This window comes from Megalops cyprinoides, chromosome 4 (genome assembly GCF_013368585.1).
Source record: "Megalops cyprinoides isolate fMegCyp1 chromosome 4, fMegCyp1.pri, whole genome shotgun sequence".
NCBI lineage: Eukaryota > Metazoa > Chordata > Actinopteri > Elopiformes > Megalopidae > Megalops > Megalops cyprinoides.
In genome coordinates, this window is record NC_050586.1 from 24408066 (window position 1) to 24426899 (window position 18834).

Genomic DNA, 18834 nt, shown 5'->3' on the forward strand with positions numbered 1-18834 from the left:
TACACAGACACCCAACTTGGAGGAAAAGACATTGTATTAAGACCTCTTTCACCAACTCCTTTGTTTGCCTCCTGCCAAACACACCCACACCATGGACTCTGCAAGCAAACAAGGAAGCAGGTAGAAATATCTTAAACATGCAGGGTGGTCAACTGGATGTTTAAGAATTTCTAAATCTTGGACATCTTTTCATCAAAATGCACCTTTCAACAGCTAAAGTAAATTAAATGTTCGTGGTTTGGGGGAACATGGCTTACCTGTTCATTCAATGGCACCAGCAGGACAGGTTCCATCAGCCAAAGGACCCGAGGGCTGGGGGCTGATGGGATTTGTAGTGTTGGGAGGGCACCAGCAAATAGGGCTGAACAACATGGGCTGCGACTGTGGGGGATTTTGCTGTGTTTGCTTTTAAATCTTTTATAATTAATTTGTATTGTGTTTTAAAGAGGCAAATACATATGAAACATTTTAAATATGTTAGAGAGATGCCTGTCAATACCTATTGGTTTATTGCCTTTGTGCAGTTAATTGATTTATTTGATGCTTCTTAGCTGTATAACTGAAGTATTCTCTTTTTGCCTGCCTTAGGCAATTATTGTTTGTAGGTTATTTGTTTGCACTAGTATTTTTTTTCTTTTTTTTCATGAAGTTAGTTTAGTATTATTTTTGTTACTTTCACATGTCACAGATCTGAGTGAATAAAAACCATCACGGCATCACCAAACTCATCAGTTTTTTTTTCCTCTCCGCTATTCTACAATTCTACTTTCTCTCCCCTCGTGCTGAAACTTCCCAGCTCCAGCTGATGGTAATATAATGAATACTTTTTATTATATATCCCAGCATCTTATTTGCCTTTTTATGGCACGATATCTAAGTTGCAGACAGAGTTGAGTGACTTATTGCACCCCAGAATTTTTCACATTTCATATTCTAGTTTGGTACATCCCATGTATTAATCCTGTCTAAAATTGTTACTGTCCAAATGTAGAATATTACATTTGCTTTTATTTGCCAAGTGTCCATTCAATTCTGGATTCTGATTGAATCATCATGAAATACTTTAGTGGCTTCCTAACTGTTTAACCCCACGTTTAGTGACATTGTTTAATTAAACTGCTTTGCTTTTAATGTCATTACTGATGTCATTTATGTAAGTAATGAACAGCACAGGTTCAAATACCAATCCTCCAGCCCTTGCTAAAAGGAATAATTTCTTTGAACTTTTACCAGCCAATTGAATTGCATTCACAATCCAAGTAAGTATGAAATGTAACTGTGCTGTGTTCACTTGACACCAGTGGCTTAAGCCCAACTCCAAGTGCATGACATCTTTTCAATTAATGCAATGCAGGTGACCCTAACCATTCACGTTCACTCTTGGGACTATGTTATTGAGATCCCCTGGATCAATACCAATAACGAACTTAGGTGTAACAGGAATGTGTTCCACCACAAAACAAATGTAATATAATGTGATAATGCAATAACATAGTGATTCATGTGTATATGCAAGCAATTCAAAACATGTAATAACAGATTTGGACAAAACATAAGTATAATTAGTAGAACTATTAGTACAGTCCTCTGAGTCTCCCAAAATTTAATCCTGGTACAATTTTTACAGCCTAGATGTTTAGACAGCATGAAATATGACATAGGAAACTGGAAAGTACAAGTAAATCTGAAAGGCTAGAACTGATGTACGGAGGTTACGTCTGTACCGATTTTACTGACTAGGTTGAATCTTAAAGGTTCTCTTCAGTATTTGCAAACACTCATGATTTGCAATATGGAATAAAGACAGAACATACTGTGATGAACAAATGACTACAGCTAGCTCACAAGCAATAACAAGCATCTAAATTTATATTTCAAGAAACACATTCAGTTGCTACCCCCCCTTACTTTACAAAATTCATCTTCAAACTCATCTCATACAAACTGCATTAAAATAGCAGTTCCTGCTCTAGGGACTATGGATTTTCTGCCTACGTTCATTATACTTCATTGATAGACAAAGGTGAATCTACACAGTATCTCAGTAACACAGTAACTACTGCTAATTTCCATACCTGATTTTCTAAGCTAATTTATCACTTTGCTTTTCATAGCTAACTAGCTAACTGCTCTTGAAAGAGATTTTAGAGCAACTCTGCTTGCAGATTCCAAACATCAAGGCCAGGGAGTAATGTCTGATGATCTATTGCCAGCTGTGTTATCATCAAGGTGAACACTCCAGGGTTGGCCTGCAGAGACAGCCCATATCAGATATGGTGATGTCTGAAGATATTGCTGGTATGATTTTCATGATCATGATATCAAAGAAGTGGTTCAATTTATGTAAGAATGCATACTTATCATAGTAAATGGCAATCTGCAGCCAACTTGTGGAATAGTTTGAGACAAAGATGAACTAGTGGCAAAAAGAACACATACTTTCTGACACTGCGTTAACAGACAAGAGAACAAGTAAAGTACTATATATAGAATTACCACTGTTTATCATCACATGTGACCAACAATAGGGGGGATCAAAGTACACTGTAATCATTTGCTATTCTATTACACCAGAGGGAGGGGGTGTGTAACTTTTGGGATATTTCATGTGGCCCTGATTTGATAAAGTTGCGCATAGACTGTGGAAGTGAGTGGGAGAAATATACATCCCCCCTTTCTGAAATAATGTTATAAAATGTTTCCTCCCAGTTTTCAACTGATTTTCAGTTTTTTCTTCAGAAACAATCACACAAGGAGAGAGACACGTTTTATCTCCAAATGCCTACAACCTGTAAATAATTAACTTGTTATTTGATGATTTAATTATGTCATTTAATCAACTTAAATTAACTTGTATTAACGAGTATATAATTCAAACTGTAATAAGAAATAGGCCTTTCCATGTGGTCATTTTATATAAACTATTTATTCATTGAATTTACAGAAAATGTGCTATATTATGATATGTATTGTTATCGAGATATGAAATGACCTATGTCGGGATATGAGATTTTGGTCATATCGTACAGCCCTAATAAATCAGGGCGAAAATATTCGGGGCTAGGCTTAAAATATTTGGGGCTACAGCCCCAAGTGATCGGACCTAATGACGCCACTGGTAAAGAAAATAGTATTATTGGCATCAGTATGTATTGGAGAATTGAATTCAACTTGCCCTTTACAAGTGGTGAGACAAACCAGGTGTGCAAGGCAAGGCGTAATAGAAGAGTAGTAGAATCTGTGATCACAAAAATAGTTGAAAAACAGGAAAAATGCTGAAAAAACACTTGATGAAACACTTGATGATATGACATGATATTACTATGCTTGCATATAACCTGTGTGCATCATCACATTATTAACTTATTATCATCATATCACAGCAAAGACCTGCACTTACATTACAACAATACCTTGACATATATAAGCCCTTTGTCTACTCTCTACATTTGCAATCTCACTTGAAACTACCAGTGACGAAACTGTGAGGGGAATTACACCTCTTTTTTCAAAAGAAAACACCACAATTTAAAAATTACTCTCCAGAACAGATATATATATATATTTGCTTGTAACTTGCTTTTCATTACTGTAAGATTACAACCTTTATACATCCAACAATATTACCTGCAATGAGGAATAATATTTAAATTACAGCAATAGCAGTGCATATGTAAGCAGAATTTCTTCACTCCAAAATACTACAAAACCATCCACATACCAAACTGTAACTCTCTAAGCAGTTGTTGTTAAATTATACCAATAAGCCATAAGCAATTATGTATTAGTATTACCCTTTTCCTCCAGTTTTGTGTAATTTGTGTTAATTTTGATTTCAGTAACATTAATGGTAGGCCTTTTTTCAAGTGTTCCTGTTGAAGAGAATAAATACTCAAGAGTATTTCAGCTGCAAAAAAGATCATATAAGGTGCGACTGAATCTCTCACACTGACCATACTTGCATACTAGGAGAGAGTATCAGTTAAGACAAGAACATTTTCTTGGCTATCAGTAGCACGCTCCCTGACTGTAAAGTTGATAGCAATTATTTTAAATGGAGTATTAGCCATCAAAGTGCCCAGGTAAGTTTTAATAGCTAGAATAACTGCCTTTGATAAGGTGCACCATTCACAGCTCTGACAGTAACCTTCATCATCAACTCCAATTTGTGGCCATTGGTAACATTGCCTTATTAGCTCTTTGGTGTGTTTCACCCCCTGATGTTCATGGTCATCATGTCATGGTCATAAAGTCTTCTTGCTTGAGACAAAGGGGAAGGAGGAGTTGGTGCAGCTCACAATCACCATGCATGTTTTGAGCCAGACAATAAAACAGGCCATCCTTTTCCCAAATTCTGTCCCACTGCTAGATCAGCTCCACGCTGACAGCAAGACGAGTTCCTCTTTAGTTGGCTGCTATTGCCTTTTCCAGGAAAGAGAGAAGGATTTCAAAATTGACTCTACCTGCTGAAGGGTGGTCAAGTCATCTTGTGAACTGGGAGGAAAGGCTATGGTGTTGTGCATGGCCACAGACTTCTGAATTCCTGATAACTGTATCCCTGAAACCATCCTCTCAGTTTCAGCTGGCATTGGTGATTCTGTATGCTGGTGGGTTAAAGAATCCACATTTCCATTATTCCATTTCTCTGAAATAGCCCGCCTAAGTGCAAAAAGTCCAGTTTCTGTTTTCTTTTCTGACCTTCTCAATACACAAATAACAAAAACTACAGGTTTCAGCTTTCTGTGGTGCTCTAGAGACAGCTCCTTTCCTAGGCCCTGATAAGTTGCATCAATTTCAACAACAAAATCTTTATTAAAATCCACAAATTACAATCACAAATACAGTTTTAAGTTACCTGAAACTTGCTTCACAAGTAGGGGTCCGGTCCAGTGGAGGTGATGGAACTGCTGGGCTTTCTACACACCTTTTAGGCCTCCTCATTTCTGCCAGCACATAGAGTAGAGCCACCAGTTTTGCAAATCCATGCACAAACCGGGGACAGAAGCTAGCAAAGCTAAGAAAATGCCATAGCTCTGTTGCATTCTGTGGTGTTTATTTAGCCAGTTAGTAACTACAGGAATTTTTCAGGATCCATGGCTACCCCATCTATGGACAACCAGTGTTCAGATACTGAAATTCCTGCTGGAAAAATGAAATTTACTCAGCTTTGCTTTCAGACTATTGTGCTCAAGCTATTTAAGGATCGACCCTGAGAGAATGAGCATGTCATCCAGATATAAAAGTACTGACTGTCTTTGATCACCAAAGAATTGTTCCATGAAATGTTGGAGTGTCCCAGGGGCATTGCATAATCCTAATGGTATGGATACTTGATTGGGCTTAAATGGATTCCAGAATTCCGTCTTTATCTTTTTCTGCCATTGGAAGCTGATTGTATCCACTTGCTCATTAAATGGTAAAAAACCATCACAATCCAGTGAGGGTACTGAGTCATCACTGCAAGGGAAGATGTTTGTATGTTTTTTTGATTTTATATTAAGATTCTGGTAGTCAATGCACATACTCTTTTAAACCAGGAATATTGATGAAGCATAGGGGTCTCCTGTACTCTCCTGTATGATCTGATTATTGAGCAGTTGTTTAATGTGTGACCTGACAACCTCATACTGCAAGAGTGGAATGCATTATTTTATAGTCCAACTGAAGCAACTTAGGTTAAGGGAATTTCTTTGGAAACTACATCAGTACAAACCAAATCTCCCTCCCCATGAGCAAAGACATGACTGTACTGTTGTAGCATTCCTAACCTGCCTTTCTGCACGTGCCTATTAGCCTTAGCCAACTCAAGTTAGCCAACTCATCAGCTATAAGTAGGTTTTTCTCACTTTTTCTTGACCACATGACCCGTGACGATGTAAACCTGTTTTTTAATCCAGGCGTCCCTGTCAGTACTCAATTATCCGTATCTTTTAAATAATTTGTTACCTAATTATGCATTTAATTATACAATTAGTAGTTAATTGTAGTTTTCTTTTTTTTTAAAAAAAAAAAAAAAAAAACAATTTAGCTATAGGGAGGTGGAAGGGAAAGAAGCCATGGAAGGATTGCCAAAAACTTTCACAAGAAAGAGCATAAATGTCAAATGAAAATGGTGTAATGCAGTCTAAGTTAGTAGATAACTAGCTATCCAACAATTACCCAGCTTTTATATAATGCAGGAAGTCATTTATAGATTTTGCTCTCGTTAGCTACTTAACTTCCTGCTTTCTGATTGGTAACATGTAATACAAACTGTGCAGGCAACCATGGCTCATCAGGTTTTGTACTTGTACTGTAATAATTCTGCAATAAATCACTATTTGTGTGTGTACCACCTACTGGAACAAGATGAGCTTTGCAGGCTATCGAAACCATATTACATGTATTTAGCAGACTCTCTTATCACGAGCGACTTCCAGGACAATAGAACATCCAAGTGTATCCATTCAAGTTAAACGAGCAACAGTGTCAGTCCAGGCTAACAACACTCCCAAACCAGTGAGTGTGAGCATAACACCATTCAAGCCGTAGCACAAGTTAACACGGAAGCCAGGTATATTATGATGCATCAGTCACTACAACATAGAATCCAAAATACATCACAATACTACACATAAAGTAAACTTCATCCTAGAGATAGCAGATACTAGGGGGCGAGGATTAAGATTGAAATGTACATTTTTATCATGAGTGTGGATTGGAAGTTAGAAGCACAAAATGCAATCAAAGTATTCTGATCTGATTCTGATAGGTATTTACAAATATGCATACTTTTGCCACTATTCTGATGCCATACCCAAATGGCTCAGTTGGAAAGGTTCTCTTCTTGGATGCAGACTGAACCCCACAGCTACAAACGGTCATCTACAAAGGGGAAACAGGAGGCCACAGCAGTGGAACAAATTGGCTTGGTTCTGCTGGGGCTAGGGGTCCTCTCATCATAGAGCTCTTGACACCCTGTAACTCATTGGATTTATCAGGCTGAGTGAAGGAAAATAGAATTATTTTTAAAATGAATCAATGAATGAATTTAATGTTTTTGTTGAAGGTTGATTACATTGTTTGCTGAATGAAAGTGGAGCTTCTTAAGTGTGTTTCCCATTAGGAAAAGGAGTGGGACAGGTTTTGCACCATCTCTATTCTATCCAACTGGCTGCAAACTTCCTCAGTTTGAGCATTGGTAAAACAAGGGTTCCCCCAATGGTGCCAGACCTCACCCTTCACACAATGTTGGCAAACAAAAGACATAAAGCACCCCCACTGAGAGGGGTTTTGTCCACTGTGCCCATGCAGGCATTAACCCCTCTCAACCCAGTCATTGTTATGCCCGGCAGGGCCACATCCTTGCCAGCCAACCTCCTCTGGCAGTGCCAGCTGGGCACGTTGCCCAGCCCTTGGTGCCAGGAACACTTCTCCATACGGCAGGGCCACAGAGGGAGACAGACAGTGATAAGATGAGCAGAGAGATTAGATGGGATGAGAGAGGAACGCATAGACATGGATGTCAAAGTTCAGAAACAATTTTCAGAAATGGAAATTGAAAAGGAGACAGAAATATTTGGATACAATCATTTTTGTCAAAGTGAAAATGTCTGCCTTTTTCCCCTCCCCTTTTTATGTTGCATTTTTTGATCAGGGCCAAGATTGAACAGATAACATTGAGCATTTTCAGAAGTTACTTATATTAAAACAACCTCCTACATTATTTTATATATATATATATAAATATTATATATATACAGTATATAAAAATAATATATATATAGTATATAAATATTATATATATATATATATATATATATATATATATAACATTATATGTACATGTATTTATGTGTTTGTGTATGTTTCATTTTGAACATTTTTGAAGTTGGACATTCCCATATTGTCATTATGACAGTTCTCAAGAGCAAGTATGTGGTCCAAAACAAACAAAAATCATTACCCTGATTTTAAATGTACACAAACAGCTCCCAAACCCATCTACAGCTGAATGGAAATTTTCCCCCTCCTGGCACATTTCAACACACATTACACCCCCTCAGTACTTGACAAATACTGCACATCGGTGCCTGGGAATCTGAAAATTCAGCAAATCCCTTTCACTCATCTTCTCTCCCGCTTTCCTGCATCCACTCCCTTTCCTCCTTTTCTTCCATCTAATTCTCTGTACCCTTCATTCTCTGCCTGTTCTGCCCCCTCTTCTTCTTTCGCTGGTACGCCTATCTCTGCGCAGAGCATTCCCTCCCTCTCTTGCTCTCTTTCTATTTTCCCCGCACACGAGATTTGCCTAACAATGAGCCTCAGCTCTGCCCAAGGTCAGATAAGGACCAACAGCCAAAGAAGCCACTGCTGTTTTTTAAACTCCACTATCTTTTTTCCCTCTTTTTTTCTCACCGCTTTCAAATTATCTCCACGGCACATAATAATAATTACTTGGGACGGCAGCTTGAAGATAAGGGAGCAGGCGGGGAGGTGGCATGTCGGCTAATTCAGTGTGCACAGCCAAGCAAGAGGAGAGGGAGAGCTCAGAGAAAGCTAACTGCTGAGAGAAAAGCAAGAGAGGGAGGGAGGGAGAGTACCCACAAGTCTTGCAGTCAAGAGAAAGAAAAAAACAGGGAGGGAGTGGAAAAGAGATGGAAGGATAGTTGTATTGGCTGGGTTAATTTGTTGGCTTGGATGGAACCTGGAGGGTGCTGACTGGTATAAAAAGGCATCTCTTTACCGAATAGGAGTTCTCTCTGTGGCCCCTGTCGTCACCTTCTACATAGTATTTTATTTTTGTACCTACAATGTCTTCTAAACTGATATTTCACCATGTAATGCACACTGATAATTTGTCACAGAAAACAGTGATCCAAGTTATCAATAGGCTATAGCAAACACATAAATCTCACAAAAGCAATGCATGGCGTATCTGATCCACCCAGCAATCTGCACATTGCTGCTTTTCACTCTCATCTGATGGATTCCAAGCTTTGCCATTCTCTAGCAAAGACAAGACCACCCACCCAATAACAGAAGACATGTGCCACCTAGCAAAAGTACAATTCTTATTATACAATTCAGTGTTAGGAGTCCCACCGCAGAAAAGGAATATAGCTACATAATACAGCAACATGAAGCCACATAAACTCAACACTGGTACGCAAGCACCATACTTTAGACACAGTTTCAGGTTCTGATGTGCAAATGATATGGATATTACTGGCAAAGAATGGCAGCAGAGAGGCTATGACACAAACCTCAGGACCAGCCATGAACCAGTCAGTCTCTGCACCAACACTGACCCCCACTGTCAGAGCAAGGACCAAGGCCAGCCCAGGATCCAGGGGCTGTGTTAGTCCTCCATCCCAAAAGGGTTGTTACTAGACTGGTGAGTGGGGTGGGAAGCAATCCTGCGCTAGGCTGATATTTGGATGTGCGAGGACGATTAGGAGAAGTTGAGATCGCTATCAGTGTTGCATTATGAGCGGCAAAAGCAGCCGGATTATGTCCACACACCCCCATGCCGAGCATGGTAATTCCTCACTAAAGCTGCCTTATCTCTAGGCTCAGGCACTGTTGTTGGGATGATCCTTGACCCCCCACATCCCCTGAGTGTAAAAGTTCCTTTTCTTTCCATCTACCAGCTACAAGCCGGGGCTGTGACACTGGCTTACAATGTTCTGTGCTCTCTCCTCACCTTTTTTGCTCCAATCCCTAAAGTCCTCCCCTGGTGAGTCCACAGGAGACCAGTGGAGCTCATAGATGGACTTCAATGAAATTAATGTTCATGAACAAAAAAAAATCAATTTTACAGCAAACATGAACTTAACACACCCAGTTAATTGATCAGAACAGAAGAATTAATTAGAACATCTTGTGAGGAATTAGACAATGATCAGCAAGAGTTCTGACTGCTTGGCTAATCAATATCAAATTCTGGGTGTACATTTTCTTTAGACGCACCCACTTCATCTATGTATGTTTGATAACTGTTTTTGTTTAGTTTTGTTTTTTTGCAAGGAACATAAGGTGCCTTCTGTGTTGATTTTCACAGACATAGAAAGGACAGACAGTTCCTTGTTCTTGGGTTAAAAAAAGAATACACAAATCATACACATTCTATTATGGATTTAGGTAGGTTACGTAAATTCCATATTGTTTTGATCATTAAAATGTCTGCCCCTTGTTCCCCTGTGGTCAGAGCAGAGCTGAAGTGGTAGGACTGTGTAACCCTGGTCATAGCAGCAAAATGGGAGGAGGTGGGGTTCTCTCTTTTTGAGTGTGTCTGCCGTGAGAAGCCCTGGAGAACAATGCAAACACAGCCTTTTCAATGGGAAGATGGGAAGTTGACATCTGTTGGAGATGACAGCGATTGCTGTTAAAACGCAATCTGTCTCTCTCCCCACTGGCTCATTCAGTGGCGCCCACACCTATTCAATGGGAGCACAATGTCACAGCAACACTCCCAACTGTCACTGCATGGCCTGCCCAGCCCCCTTTACACTGCACATGCACACACATGGTCACACCCATAAGCGCACACGCACCATCACAAGCACACTGAGGCCAGCCCACAGGAGGTCATTTGTTGTTTCCGCACCACGCTTGCGTTCACCGTCTGGATTGTTTGTTCACACTTCATTAAAAAGTAAGAGTAGGTGATCGGGAAAAGAACTGTTTACCTCATCAGCATTCTGTTTTTTATTATTATTTTGTTTTGTTACCCCATACAGATCACTGAAATGATGCATTGAATGGCATAAGACAGGAACACAAAGAGGGGCGGGAAACAAAACAATTTTTTTTAACTTTCACCCACCGCTGAGCGTATATCTGTCGGTGGGTTTATGTTTGTGACTGTATATGCATGTGCCTGAGTAGGATGTGTGATGCCTTTGTGTGCATATGCTGGTCCACACACATCAATTAGCTAGTCACCTCTAGTCATGCATAGAGAATTAAAATGTTTGTGTATATTTATGTGTTTATTTACCCATTTCTACACTCTAATCTATTTTTTTATGATGGATATGAGGGTGCTCATTTCTGTAAACTACACATTGACTAAATGTATGACTTTTACAACATTGTTTGAATAACTAACTTATAAGAAGGCTCTAAACATTTCTTCATGCTGAGTAGAAAAACTCTTCATGCTAATACATGTAGCTTATTTTTATTTTGGTCATAATTGTTTTTTGTCTTAAATATATCATTTTGGGGTAGCATATTTGTTATTCAAAGTTGCAGTTTGGAATTTCATAAATGTGGGATAGAAAGGTTCTTGTTTATCTTCATGGTAATTGCCATTTTTTCCATCCCTTCAAATACATTTTATCTGGCATCCAATATGTTCCTATATTGACATCCATCTATTAGTCTCTACCATTGAGTGTGTGTCTTTGTGTGCAGGGTGAATCTTACAGTTGACGAGAGATGTATGAACTACATGAGTGAATACTATGTGCGCCTATCCACACATTTACCAGTGAGCCAGCTGTCACCACACAAATTTGTGTGTGTTAAGGTGTATATGTGCATTTAGGTGCAAATGTGTTTGTATGTATGAATGCATGTAAATTTGAATGTGTGCGCATATTTCCATGCATTGTGTGAGCGAGTGTGTGTCTGTCCACACACATTTACCCTCATCGCTTGTACCGCAGCCCTAATCAGCACATTACTGTGAGGGATGGGGCAGGCGATAGGGCAGCTGAGTATCTCAGGTCCCCATGCGCCACTGAGAGAGGGAGATAAACCCAGCTCTGCTGGCTGAAGCAGTCCCTCTGCCAGTGGCCACATGATTTATTAACAGGGATTAGATTCTCCCTCTCTCTCCATTTCACTCACTTGCTGAGCTACATCCTTCTTTTCAAACATATTAATGTGAAATTAAGGGTGTCTGACAGAGAGAGATGGAAAGAGAAAAAGAAGTGGCGGAAGAAATAAGGTTAAAATCAGAGACTCGCACACACATCCAGTTATCTGAGACAGGAAGTGAAGTACAGGAGTTGAGTCACAGTCTCTTGCATTGCGAGGACCCCTCAGTCTGATATAGGAGGCATCCGTGTGTGGGTGGTTACACTTAAAAGGGTATTATTGCCCTACACCGCCACATAGACACCTGCTCTCCTCACCTGCACAGGTGTGACAAGGGGTAATAGACAGGGAAGGTGTCACTGACTCAACAACTAGTGACTGATAGGTACCAGGAGGCTGGACAGAATTAGCAATGGGGAAATATGGGGACTATTACTGACAGAAGAAAAAACTGATGTGTGATATATACAACTTATAATTGCTTGAATAATTACTTCGATGGGGTGGGGCAAAAATGTATATGCCATTTATCGTGAAGAAAAGTAGAGACAGAAGCTGGTTAGGGATGAGTAAGAATACTCTCCTACACCCCCCCCCCCCCAGGACTACTACATCCACATTATACCTTTTGTTACAAAAAACTTTGATGCAAAAACTTGGAGTTAAGAAGGCTCTGAAGTCCTACTTTTTTATGGTATCTGAGTGGTAACTCAAGTTTCTTCTTATTATGGCCATTTGCCAACTGCTGGTTGAAAGGCATTACTGAAACTTGCAGAGCTATAGCCCTGGCAGACCATTCTTGCCCAGATACCACAACTGGTGGGATCAAAAATGACCAAAAAAAACAATTATATTCTCAATGACATAGTGGCTACATATCAAGTATATAGCAACTTTGACCTCACTGATTTGCATGATCAAGTAAAATAAGTTCCGGTATTGAAACAACCAGCTCATTCCTGTTGGTCATTGTTAGACCTGAAGATCATGCCACATAGGAGTAACTAAATAATAACAATGTGAAGACAGTAATGATGATAAATTTGTCAACTTCTTTCTTTGCAGTCTCTGCCCATTTCATCTCCTATTTCCTTTTCCTTTTCTATCTGTATCTCTCAAACTACCTCTCCCCTCTCTCTCCCTTTCTCCCCTTGTGGCTAGGAGCCCCAGGCGCTAATTGCATGTCACACTAATTTCCTGGGAGCAGAGTAAAGGCCGGCTTGGGCCCAGCTCTGTGAAATTCCAACACGCTGTCACCTTTTAATTATGTGAGATAATGAGAGGGAGAGTGAGAGAAACCAAGATCAAGGGAAGAGGTGTGTAGAAGGTTTTTTATAAGTGTTTTTCCCAAATGCCAGCACTTGAAACAGAAGTAAAGCTAACATCAAAAATGAAATTATACCAGTAGTGGAACCAGAAATGGAGTAATATTGAGTCAAATTCTACCTTTCTGTTATCAAGCTACAAAAGCATCCTCCAAGTTGAGGATGCTTTCTCACTTTATGCACTTTGCCCAATAGCATTCTTCATGTATGGAATGCTTCTCAGAAAGAACCATAATAGAAGACTATGGACAAAAGAGAAACAGGTCAACACAAATTTCAGAGTGTCTGTGATGTACAAATTAATTGGTTGTTCAGCCTTGTGAATAGGGTTTTATGAAGTTGGTTACATGTTAACAGATATACTGTGATGACAAGGCCTTCAGTGGGAAACAGCCTTTGAGTTCTCAGCCACAATTGTTTGGGGTAGCCTTTGTTCTACTGCAAAGGATAAGCAAATATATGTGTATTACATCACTGTCTGGGTGTAGAGGAAGCAAAACATGCTACAACAATTCAGTATGACCAATAACAAAACCAAAGGATGATTGGCTGCTGTCACTCTGAACACTCACCCCAAACATAACCTGGATGAAGTTCAGATATTGGTACACACTGCCCTCACAAGAAGAAGTGAAGAGGAATGCAGATAAAAATGAACACACTTTCTTTATCTTTGCCTGATTGGTGAATGTAGGTGAGGGCTGAGGGAGGGGTAGTAGTCAGCGATGTGTGAGTGATGCACAACCTGATATTTAAATGTCTGAAGATGCCAGTTTATTCTCAGAACAGCTAGCTGTCCCCATGGTCCCGAAACTAATCCTTCTGTAGTATACAGCATAGACATGGTTGGCATAGAGAGGAATGGATTTTCATGACTGAGTATCCACACCTGTTTAGTGGAAAGTGTTAGCTTGCACTTATATTTCATGGCTATATATATATATATATATATATATATATATATATATATATATATATATATATATATATATAGCCTGGTCTACAGTAGGGACAAGTGTTTTAAATGTGGGTAGTAATGGAAAGGCCAGAGTTGTCACAGCTGCATGAGGATGGAGCCAGTTCCCCTGCCTCCAGTCTGACATCTGCCACAATTACCAGTTATTAATTTTAAATTACTGCTTTAATGCATTGCATGATTTTAATTCTTGCCATTAATATCAAATTGGATGTGATTAATTTGGAAGAAGAGGAAATGATGGAATGTGTGCCTTCTCTTGATGGTCTCATTAGAGATGTGGCACTTATCATGGCTGCACACACTCCACTCTGGTCACACGCAATCGTTCACACACACTCTACCCTGCTGACCAGACCATTCGCGCACTCCAGCCTACTGACCGGACTGTTCACTCAAACACTAGTCTGTTGACCAGACTATTCACAGAAGCATCAGCCTGTTCATGTGGCCATTCACACAAACACCAGGATGTTGACCAGATCATTCACATACACAGTAGCCTGTTGACCAGACCTTTCACACACACTCTAGCCGGTTGACCAGATCTTTCAGACATTGTAGTGAGCGGACATTTGAATACTTTTTGATTCACTTTAAGGACATCAGAGCTGGAACTACTTCAGCATATCCTATATCAAAATCAGCATAACCCCTTTCAACATTAGATCATTTTGCATATCAACAAACAAAAGGCATATATGGTAAAACAATAATCACATACACTAATATACTACTTTCACCACCCCAAAAAGTAATTTATCCAAAGGTCACTCATGTTATCCATCACCAAGCCTGTCATGAAGACACTAGATGCAAAGCTGTTCAAGCAGTTGATTGAGACAAGACAAGCGTCTCAAGTATCACTCTTGTCATTTATGTGATTTATATTGTAAAAATAATGTGTTTTAAGTTATTGCACGAATACAGGCATAAATACATATACTAAAATGAATATGATCCAAACCACCCTTCAGCTACTTAAATATCCTCACTACGGATGTGAGTGACTGTCAAAATACCATTTATCCTTTCATTAGCAGTGTCATGGGGGGAGGTCCACAAGGTTGAGAACAATGCTGATGATTTGACACAATGTCAGATGCTGAAATTCAGGCCAGCAGTAGCAGTCCTACTGCTACACCGCACAGGCTGTGTATTATAGCAACACCCCATCTAGTGGCCCTTCATTACACTGAGTCTGAATGTGACCAAACTCTTCTATGTTTTGCCAATTTTCTGTGCTTACCTAAAGAATTTCAACATCACATTTTATTTATTGTGCAAATTGTTGTCCTAATTATTTATATAAACTATTAATAAGCATATAATCAACTTATTATTTTTAAAACTTTTCAGTGATATATTCAATTATATATCTATGTGCACAATATTGATAGATAGATAGATAGATAGATAGATAGATAGATATTGCTGGCCTAAACAATGCTTGCTTGTTAAGAAAGTATATACTAAACATGGTAGTTGAAGTAAGCCCACACCATGAAATATGTTACACAGTGGTTTGTTACATGAAATAAACTAAACAGAACAAGGGAAAATATAATTCAAAGACCATGCAAAACAGAAACCTGGTAACCGTAAGATAACAAAGGGAAGGAGATGAAAAGCTTTCAGGAGGGAAGGGGGAATTGCTCCTCTCTGTCGTGCAGTCTTTGTGTGATAGTGCAGGATTCTGGGCCTTTCAGGAGTTTAGAGTGGCGCTTATGAGCATGTGAAGTGTCTGCAAATGTGCCGGATCCCGTAATTCACCAATTTCACTGCTAATTACTACACACAGGGGGAGAAACGGGGAGTGGAGATGGTGGTGGGAGGGAGGAGCGCCTGGCACAGGGGGACTGGGCAATGGGGGAGGCAGTGGGCACAGCTCAGAGATATGGTGACTTACTAGAGGGGGATTGCTGGGATATGAGGGGGATAGAGGTGCTGGTTGGAGAATGGCAGGCAGGGGTCTCCTGTGGGGGGTGTGGATGATGAAGGCACAGCAGCATGATGAAGGGTCTCGGCAGTGACCACAGACTGGGGTGTGTATTGTCATCTCCACTGGCATTTCCACTCCCTATCAATAGCAAACAGGCTTATAGAGAAGTGGAGCTTGTCATGTCTAGGTGGACCTCAAGGTTGCATCCAACAATCTAAACAGCTATGCATTTAAAATAACATTTCTTTTTTGAGGTATGAAAAATACTGTTAAGAGCATATAGTGTACAGTATATGAAAAAGAGTGATCTGCAACAGTTTAACTACAAAGTTACAAGTATTATTTGCCAACTGCAAAAAGAAATTCATCAGTGCTTCCAGCAAGTGTGTCAAGTAAAAAACAATAATTACAGCATAATAACTGTAATTATGGTTGTCATTAATATTGTCATTATTACTATGTTAATTCGATAAAACTGCTAATGTTGTTTTAATGTCAAGACACAACTATTCAGCTGAATCTTTACCACTGGTTTTTGTTTTGATTTTTGGTTGGCTCTAGACAGATAAAAGATTTGATACTATCAGCACCTATGATCAGGAATTAAATATGCAGAATTGATTGATCAAGACTAGCCAAGAGTCAAAATCCCCTCTAATTACAATATTCACAAGTATTGATTTTAAACATCAATTTAAGTGATTGAAAATAACTGAAATATTTTAAAGCAAAAGCATCATGCAAAATGTTTTACAATAGAACTGAAAGAAGACCCTGCAAGACCCTGCAACAAATATTAAGACCATTTTAGTTCCTAATCAGAGGTATCTTAATTATCCTTATCCAAAAGACAAAGGTATTTCCAAAAATGTTTCTTGTTTTAAGCAAATGCATTTTACCAGTTAACAAATCTAGCCTACCATGCTAAAAAGGGAAAAACTATTATGTTCAAAGAAAACTCAAAAAAGTGTCATTTCTCGTTGATCAAATGGAGAGTTGATAGACAATATAATCTAATATTAACTATGAGGGGTGCAAGTCATGCAATAATCTTGCTCAACTATCTGTGTTGGAAGCTGGTTATGGCACACAAATGTTATATTTTTGGCATTTAAATCAGTCAATTGGCACTTGTTTAAATTAACATGCAATTTAGAAAATGTACTATAAATGTCAAATAACTTTTGCATGCCATAACCTGAAACTGTTGTTCCATAACTCTCCACATTAATGTCAATACTATTGTCTTTAAGCACAGGATTAATTTTCTTAAGAATTTTCTTATTTTCATACTGTAGATGGTTTCAGCTGCCAATGTAGAAAATTTAAGAGAACATATTAAACTATTTTATTTATTAGAAAGCTATTTATTAGAAAAAATGGCTTTATGAGAAAATTTAAATGATAACTAGAAAATATCCAAGAACACCCATCTACAAATTTTTTCAAAGGGAAACACTGAAATGTATTTCCCAGAATGCATTTAAGAATGCTGATACTCTACTCCCCTTGAATAATTTTATGTGGGGAGAGGTGGGTTCATAGCTGTTACAGCATTGTAGAACTTTAAATAGTCCATTCCTGGAAACAAAATTTAATTAAACACATAGAATTCTAGTCCCGTTGCAACACCAAACTATTTTGATTCCTTAATCTTTGGTTACACTCTGTTAGGTGTGCATTTATATATTGTGCACACATCTATACACAAGCATGTAAAAAAACATTGCATAATATGTGTCATTTCATTTATATGCCTGTTCTCCACATATGAAGCTGCACAACGGCCGCACAATAATTATACACTGTGATCACTGAGGTTGAATATTTAGTTTAAAGTGGTAAATATTTCTGTATCATTAGTGTTTTTCAAATGGCATCTGTTTATGTTGCATTTATGTTGAAATTACTATTATGAGTAAAGGGCCTCCATGAGAAGAATTTCCTAGTCATGATGCCTGTGCTCTGTCCAATTCACCTACTATTTCCTATTCAGACAAAGTGGTATTCCAATAAAAACCAAAAAATGTGATGGAAAAAAAAAATCACACTGTATCTTTAAATGTCCCCCTCCCAGCCCTGCACCTTGCTGCTGCTCCATCCATCCTCCTCTTCTTTTTCATTCTTTAATACAACTGGAATTTAATAAATATATGCAAATGTGTGCAGCGGTACATGGCCACTGTAAATCAGGCGGAGATGAGCTTTGAGCGCTGCGTAGATTGAGGCGGAGAGCTGACCCGAGGTTAATCATTTTTTACTTCTCAATCACATTCAATACCAGCACGCCTGTGAAGGTGTGTGTGTGTGTGTGTGTGTGTGTGTGTGTGTGTGTGTGTGCGCGCGCGTGTGTGTGGAAAGAGAAAGACAGCCAAAGAGTGAAAAAGAGAAATAGAGAGGGTTGCGTATATGTCTGTGCGTAAGCGTAAATGTAATAGTGTATGTGTGAGAAAGGGAGAATGTGTTTGTGTGTATATGTTTGCACTCATGTGAATACGATTGCATTGGATATGTTTGAATATCTTTGTGAATTTTAAAATATAATTTTAAATGCCTGACCAGAAACCCTATTTATTTAAAAAATCACATTATAGTCTTTTAAAGACCATAAAAGGAAATTTTCTGCCTCTCAATGTGCTTCATAGCATCAGACGTCCTGAGATTTTTCAACTAGCTCAGCTAGGAATCTTTTCTGTATGCAAACAAAATAGTCAATATTAAAAATTCTATTCATAAAATGTCTTTATGAATTGCAAAAGGCAGCCTTAGGCACCATGTATGTA